The sequence below is a fragment of the Oncorhynchus tshawytscha genome, linkage group LG26, assembly GCF_018296145.1.
Source record: "Oncorhynchus tshawytscha isolate Ot180627B linkage group LG26, Otsh_v2.0, whole genome shotgun sequence".
In the NCBI taxonomy this organism is placed as follows: Eukaryota; Metazoa; Chordata; class Actinopteri; order Salmoniformes; family Salmonidae; genus Oncorhynchus; species Oncorhynchus tshawytscha.
Genome location: NC_056454.1, coordinates 35,513,416 through 35,521,579, shown reverse-complemented (window position 1 = coordinate 35,521,579; position 8,164 = coordinate 35,513,416).

Sequence of the window (8,164 nt, the reverse complement as noted above, 5' to 3'; positions counted from 1 at the left end):
AAGTGGGGGAATGGTCGTTCAAACCAGTTGTCATGTCAACACATTCATCAGTGCTGCTACAAATTGCATCGCAAGAGACGTGCCCATCAGGAGCTGTATATAAAAATAAATACATTTGTAACCATGTTTTCACCCACAGGTTCTATGTGTAAAGTCATACTGTATATAAAAAAAAATCTATGATGGAAACAGGACATTTTGGTACAATTTTATAAACGGTGAGAGGTACTTAGTTTTTTCGACATATTTTGTTTTGATAAAATTCATTGGTGGGATTTTTTGTGTTCATTATGCGCGAAATGTTGGTGGAAACGCTTTTATGGACAAATATTGATATAATAACAATCATATCAAAGTAAACTTGGAGTTCCGCGGTGACATTTTGTGTGGTCCTCCCACTACGACTCGTCGAGGAAAGCATGCAGTTTATTATTTTGCATTTCTACCCCCCCCCCAAAATGACTGCTCAAGACCTTAAAATTCTGGTCTCAAATTTGCTGCATATGAAGTACAGCGGGATTCCCCCACCCACAACCTGAGCTAGCTTTGGTTATTTTGAACTGAGAGGAACTGACAGAGCAGAGAGGAGAACCCTGTTTAGAGCAAGATGTTCCCCAGTTCTTTCATCATCATCATTTTTAAAGATCTCTTGAGTTTTTATGAAATCTTAACTTGCTTACCTCAGATGAGAAATCTGAATCAGTAGTTGATATTTGCTGTGTCTACTGTTACCAATTTGCCTTAATTGAGTAAGCTATGCAGTGTGGAAGTCTCCCGACCACACACACACACACAGTTCTAGCTTTGTTCTGCCTATGATGTGAGTCTCAAATGCTGTGTTTTTTAAAAAGTTGACGTTTAACTTTTCCCTCAGACGAGAACTCAAAATCACTAATATTTGTTATGTCTACTAACATTACATTAATTGGTCTGAACAATGATAAAAATAGCCTAGATAATCTTAAAGGACTCCAGCTAGTAACTATGAATCTGTCTGACAACCCCATGATGCTTCTCAACAATCCCTCGAACAATATTTATTTATCACTGAGACGTTTCAATAGCAGGAAGCAGCTGGTTTGATTCATAAATTGTAAGGAGAGCTCTGGCAGGGGGTGTTGGCAAACAGTAATTGCTTCTTCGTGGTGCTGGAAGTTGGAACATCTGGAGTTGGAACATTTCTGTTTGCGAGAGATCATTTATTATGAATGAAATGCTGTTTGTTGTGGGTTTCTCCGCTGAACCATTCAGAGTAATTACTGGCTCTGCTGGCATGGAAAACTAACATTGTCTCCAGGCCTGTCAAATAAGGACACAGGACAGTTTGTAGCAGGACGAATAAACATGGGACATTTGGCTTTGTGATCGGTTAATCAATCAATCAAATGTATTTATTAAGCCCTTTTTACACCACCAGTTGTCACAAAGTGCTTTTTAGTAACCAGGTCTAGACCCCAAAGAGCAAGCAGAAGGGGGAGGTCCCTCCCTCCCTCCCTCCATCCCTCCCTAGGGCTCTCTCTCCATTCTTCCCCCTAAATGGAACTCTCTGCCACCCCATGTAACTCAAGCTAGAAATATAAACAAAACATATAAAAAAAACACTTTACTGCACGACGGGGACTGTGAAGAGACACACAGACATGTTGTACTGTATTTTGCGTATTATTATGTATGTGATACGAGGTTGGGGTACGACTGTGCTATGCGGTTGTCTCGCCTGACTATCTTAAGATGAATGCACTAGCTGTGGGTCACGCTGGATGCTGCTGAATGGCTAAATTGTAATGTAAATGTAGTGATAAAGTTTGGGGTCACTTACTAATGTCCTTGTTTTTTTAAATAAAACTCTGGGATGCTGGCCTTCTAGGCAGAGTTGCAAAGAAAAAACCATATCTCAGACTGGCCAATAAAAAAGAAAATATTAAGATGGGAAAAAGAGCAATGACACTGGACAGAGGAACTCTGCCTAGAAGGCCAGCATCCCAGAGTCGCCTCTTCACTGTTGACATTGAGACTGGTGTTTTGCAGGTACTATTTAATGAAGCTGCCAGTTGAGGACTTGTGAGGCGTCTGTTTCTCAAACTAGACACTCTAATGTACTTGTGCTCTTGCTCAGGTGTGCACCAGGGCCTCCCACTCCTCTTTCTATTCTGGTTAGGGCCAGTTTGCGCTGTTCTCTGAAGGGAGTAGTACACAGCGTTGTACGAGGTCTTCAGTTTCTTGGTAATTTCTCGCATGGAATAGCCTTAATTTCTCAGAACAAGAATAGACTGATGAGTTTCAGAAGAAAGTTATTTGTTTCTGGCCATTTTGAGCCTGTAATCGAACCCACAAATAATGATGCTCCAGACACTCACCTAGTCTAAACAAGGCCAGTTTTATTGCTTGCTTAACACAGTGTCCAAAGAAGGGCCAGAAGTATACAGAATGGTGTTGTCTGCGTAGAGGTGGATCAGAGAATCCCCAGCAGTGAAAGCAACATCATTAATGATATACAGAGAAAAGAGTCGGCCCGAGAATTGAACCCTGTGGCACCCCCATAGAGATTGCCAGAGGTCCAGACAACACACCCTCCGATTTGACACACTGAACTCTGTTTGAGAAGTAGTTGGTGAACCTGGTGAGGCAGTCATTTGAGAAACCAAGGCTGTTGAGGCTGCCAATAAGAATACGGTGATTGACAGAGTCGAAAGCCTTGGCCAGGCCGATGAATACAGCTGCACAGTATTGTCTCTTATTGATGGCGGTTATGATATCGTTTAGGACCTTGAGCGTGGCTGAGGTGCACCCATGACCAGCTCGGAAACCAGATTGCATAGCGGAGAAGGTACGGTGGGATTCAAAATGGTCATTGATCTGTTTGTTAACTTGGCTTTCGAAGACCTTAGAAAGGCAGGGTAGGATGGATATAGGTCTGTAGCAGTTTGGTTCTAGAGTGTCTCCACCTTTGAGGTATGGACCATATTCTGGTGGCTCTGTGTGTCCTGACTAGCTACTCTATTATGACGGCTAGCTTCGTGATCTACGAGGTCCATGAGCACCACAGCGGCATCAAGAGACAGCAGCACATATCTGGGATAGGAGAACCCTTCCACTGAGCTATCAACTTCTTCAACGGCATGGTAGGACTACGCCAACACATCATGCACAGTTAGCTGATACAATACATTTCCTCTAGCTTTGCTACATTGTCCAAAAATTGATAGCCAGGAGGATTTCTACGTTGCTCATCCTGCACCTCCTTTATACAGTCAATGACAGAACTATGAAAATTGAGCACGGCACATAACCCTAATTGCTCCTGTAAGTCACTGGATAAGAGTGTCTGTTAAATCACTAAAATGTAAATGTTAACTGAAACCATGTTCAAAAGATATTTCCCCTGAAACTATATGTAGTTCAGACAGTTGTTCTGATTGTCTTTTTATATTGAAGAGGTTTCTGATTCCATTACTCTTTAGGCTTGATAAACATTGTACTTCTTAGGTAAACAAAGAAGGGTTTTGAAAGGCAACTTCCTTTCAATATTATTCAATAATGATTCGTTGTTTACCTAGTTGACATCCCATGGATTGAGACATACTGTAGATATTTAAACTCCTGCATGAAGTGATGACCCCTCTCTTTCTCTCTCTCAAAAAACACAAATACATTTTTTTTGATGAAACATTGAATTTGGCCTTACTGCTATTAGGCCATAGAAATGCTTTTAATAACATATTTATACATGGAAAAACAGACAGTTAAAAATGTATTCAAAAGGAAGTATGTCTGACAGATAGAAGAAAGCTCAGAAAAAAATATTTAAGAATTCTCTATACACTTACATTACATTACCAAAAGTTTGTGGAAACCTGCTCATCAAACATCTCATTCCAAAATCATGCACATTAATATGAAATTGGTCTCCCTTTGCTGCTATAACAGCCGACACTCTTCTGGGAAGGCTTTCCACTAGATGTTGGAACATTGCTGCAGGCACTTCCTTCCATTCAGCCACAAGAGCATTAGTGAGATCGGGCTCTGATGTTGGGCGACTAGGTCTGGCTCACAGTTGGCTTTAACCCCTTCATCCCAAAGAAGTTTGATGGGGTTGAAGTCAGGGCTCAAGTTCTTCCACACCAATTTCGACAAACCATTTCTGTATGGACCTTGCTTGGTACGCGGGGGCATTGTCGCGCTGAAACAGGAAAGTACCTTCCCCAAACTGTTGCCACAAATTTGAAAGCACAGAATGATCTCCAATGTTATCGTGGACTTCAGGAAACAGCAGAGGGAACACCCCCCCATCCACATCGATGGAACAGTAGTGGAGAGGGTAGCAAGTTTTAAGTTCCTCGGCATACACATCACAGACAAACTGAATTGGTCCACTCACACAGACAGCATCGTGAGGAAGGCGCAGCAGCGCCTCTTCAACCTCAGGAGGCTGAAGAAATTCGGCTTGTCACCAAAAGCACTCACAAACTTCTACAGATGCACAATCGAGAGCATCCTGGCGGGCTGTATCACCGCCTGGTATGGCAACTGCACCGCCCTCAACCGTAAGGCTCTCCAGAGGGTAGTGAGGTCTGCACAACGCATCACCGGGGCAAACTACCTGCCCTCCAGGACACCTACACCACCCGATGCTACAGGAAGGCCATAAAGATCATTCAACCACCCGAGCCACTGCCTGTTCACCCCGCTGCCATCCAGAAGGCGAGGTCAGTACAGGTGCATCAAAGCTGGGACCGAGAGACTGAAAAACAGCTTCTATCTCAAGGCCATCAGACTGTTAAACAGCCACCACTAACATTGAGTGGCTACTGCCAACACACTGTCAATGACACTGACTCTACTCCAGCCACTTTAATCATGGGAATTGATGGGAAATGATGTAAATGTATCGCTAGCCACTTTAAACAATGCTACTATATAATGTTACTTACCCTACATTGTTCATCTCATATGCATACGTTGATACTGTACTCTATATCATCGACTGCATCCTTATGTAATACATGTATCACTAGCCACTTTAACTATGCCACTTGGTTTACATACTTATCTCATATGTATATACTGTACTCGATATCATCTACTGTATCTTGCCTATGCTGCTCTGTACCATCACTCATTCATATATCCTTATGTACATATTCTTTATCCCCTTACACTGTGTATGACAGTTAGATTACTTGCTCGTTATTACTGCATTGTCGGAACTAGAAGCACAAGCATTTCGCTACACTCGCATTAACATCTGCTAACCATGTGTATGTGACAAATAAAATTTGATTTGATTTGATTTGATTTGATTCGATTTGATTTGATGCCGTAGCGTTAAGATTTCCCTTCACTGGAACTAAGGGGCCTAGCCCTAACCAAGAAAATCAGCCCCAGACTATTATTTATCCTCTATCAAACTTTACAGTTGGTACTATGCATTGGGGCAGGTATTGTTCTCCTGGCATCCGTCAAACCCAGATTAGTTTTTCGGACTGCCAGATGGTGAAGCTTGATTCATCACTCCAGAGAAAGCGTGTTATTGCGAATGGTGATATTAGGCTTGTGTGCGGCTGCTCGGCCATGGAAACCCATTTCATGAAGCTCCCGACAAACAGTTATTGTGCTAACATTGCTTCCAGAGGCAGTGTTGCAGGTGAGGACAGAGGATTTTTACACGCTTCAGCACAGTGGCATCCTATGACGGTGCCACGTTGAAAGTCACTGGGCTCTTCGGCAAGGCCATTCTACTGCCAATGTGATCTATGGATATTGCATGGCTGTATGCTCGATTTTATACACCTGCCAGAAATGGGTATGGCTGAAATAGCCAAATCCACTAATTTGAAGGGGTGTCCACATGCTTTTATATATATAGTGTGTGTGTGTGTGTGTTGCCGTACATACTGTAGATTATGATACCTAAGGATCCATGTTCCCTCTATAACCTCTACTGTGTGTGTTGCAGTATGAAGGAGTGTGAGGCTCTGTGTACACTCTGGTCATCACGGCGATGGGCCAGTTCAGGTGTCTGGGCTCCCTGCAGCACATCAAGAACCTGTCAGTGGATTCTCCCATCTCCCCCCCTCTCCTCCCTCTCCCATTCCCCTCACCATCTCCTTCCCCTCCCACTCTCATTCCCTTTCAGCTAGTCATTAGTCAGTCTGGGCTGCTTGAAGATTTGTTTGTGCTGCTTTGCCAACTCCTATGATGGTTGTTGTTTGGCATGACAATGGCCAAATGAGATCTGAAACCAGACTATTTCTATTGTTCTCTGACTCACCTTTTGTTCCATGTACCCTATGCCTATACATAAAATTCTCCAGTGTTAATAACGTTTAAAAAATAAACACAGAGTTTTAAATCATATAGACACCGGAACAGTGTTAAATTAACACAATGTGTAGTGTAAAGCATTTTTCAGATATTTCTCAGAGTGCCTTGCTTTTCAAGTATACTGAACAAAAATATAAACACAACATCCAGCAATTTCAACTATTTTAATGAGTTGCAGTTCATATAAGGAAATCAATCAATTGAAATAAATTCATTAGGCCCTAATCTATGGATTTCCCATGACTTAGAAGGCATTTGTTTGTCACAGATAATAAAAGATAGGGGCTTTGATCAGAAAACCAGTAAGTATCTGGTGTGACCATCATTTGCCTCATGCAGTGCGATATGGCAGGTAGCCTAGTGGTTGTGGTTAGAGCTTTGGACGAGTAACCTAAAGGTTGCTAAATCGAATCCCCAAGCTGACAAGGTAAAAATATGTTGTTCTGCTCCTGATCAAGGCAGTTAATCCACTTTTCCTAGGCCGTCATTGAAAGTAAGAATTGTTCTTAACTGACTTGCTTAGGGCTAGGGTCTATTTTCCTGAAATTCCACCTGACTGATGTGTCCAGTGCAAACTGCCTGTTACTCAGGCCCAGAAGCCAGGATATGCATATAATTGGTAGTGTTGGATAGAAAACACTTTGAAGTTTGTAGAAATGTTAAAATAATGTATGACACTATAACACAATTTATATGGTAGGCAAAAATCCAAAGAAAAAACAAACAGAATTAGTAATTGTTTTGAGATCCCAGGCTCTTATAATGGAAAACTATGTGTCCTATGCAATTCTAGCTCCCAGTTTGCAATTCCTATGACTTCCACTAGATGTCAACAGTCTTTGTTCAAGGTTTCAGGCTTGTTTCTTCCAAAATGAGGAAGAATTTGGAGTTTTGGTACAAAGAGTCACAGTGGAAAATCAGTCTGTTGGCGGGCCTGCTAATTATTTTTCTATTGAACATACTTCTTTCCATATGAAATATTATAGTTTAATTACATTTTAGGGTACCTGAGGCTTAAATAGAAACGTAGTTTGACTTGTCTGAACAAAGTTTAGCTCTAGCTTTTTGGATTCCTTTGTCTGCACGTTGAACGAGTGGAACTAAACTGACTTTTTGGGATATAAAGAAGGATTTTGTCGAACAAAACGACCATTCATGTTGTAGCTGGGACCCTTGGGATTGCAAACAGAGGAAGATTTTCAAAAGTAAGTGATTTATTTAATCACTATTTGTGATTTTATGTAGCCTGTGCTGGTTGAAAAATATGTTGATATGGGGCGCCGTCAAACAGTTGCATGGTATGCTTTCGCTGTAAAGCCTATTGTAAATCGGACAATGCAGTTAGAGTAACAATAATTAAGCTTTTAATCGATATAAGCTACTTGTATGTTCATAAATGTTTAATATAACAATTATTTTTGGAATTGCGCACCCTCCAATTTCACCAGATGTTTCGACAGGTGTCCCGCTGATGGGATGTCTATCCCTATTAACATTTTTTTAAATACATTTCCTTCACATTGAGTTGATCAGGCTGTTGATTGTGGCTGTCGTACACGCTGATCCAGAACATTTCAAACATGCTCATTGGGTGGCATGTCTGGTGAGTGTACAGGCCATGGAAAAACTGGGACATTTTCAGCTTCCAGGAATTGTGTACAGACCCTTGCAACATGGGGCTGTGCATTATCATACTGAAACATGAGGTGATGGCAGTAGATGAATGGTACGACAATGGCCTCAGTATCTCATCACGGTATCTCTGTGCATTCAAATCTCAATTCAAATCTCTGTGCCATTGAGAAAATGCAATTGTGTTTGTTGTTCATAGCTTTTTCCT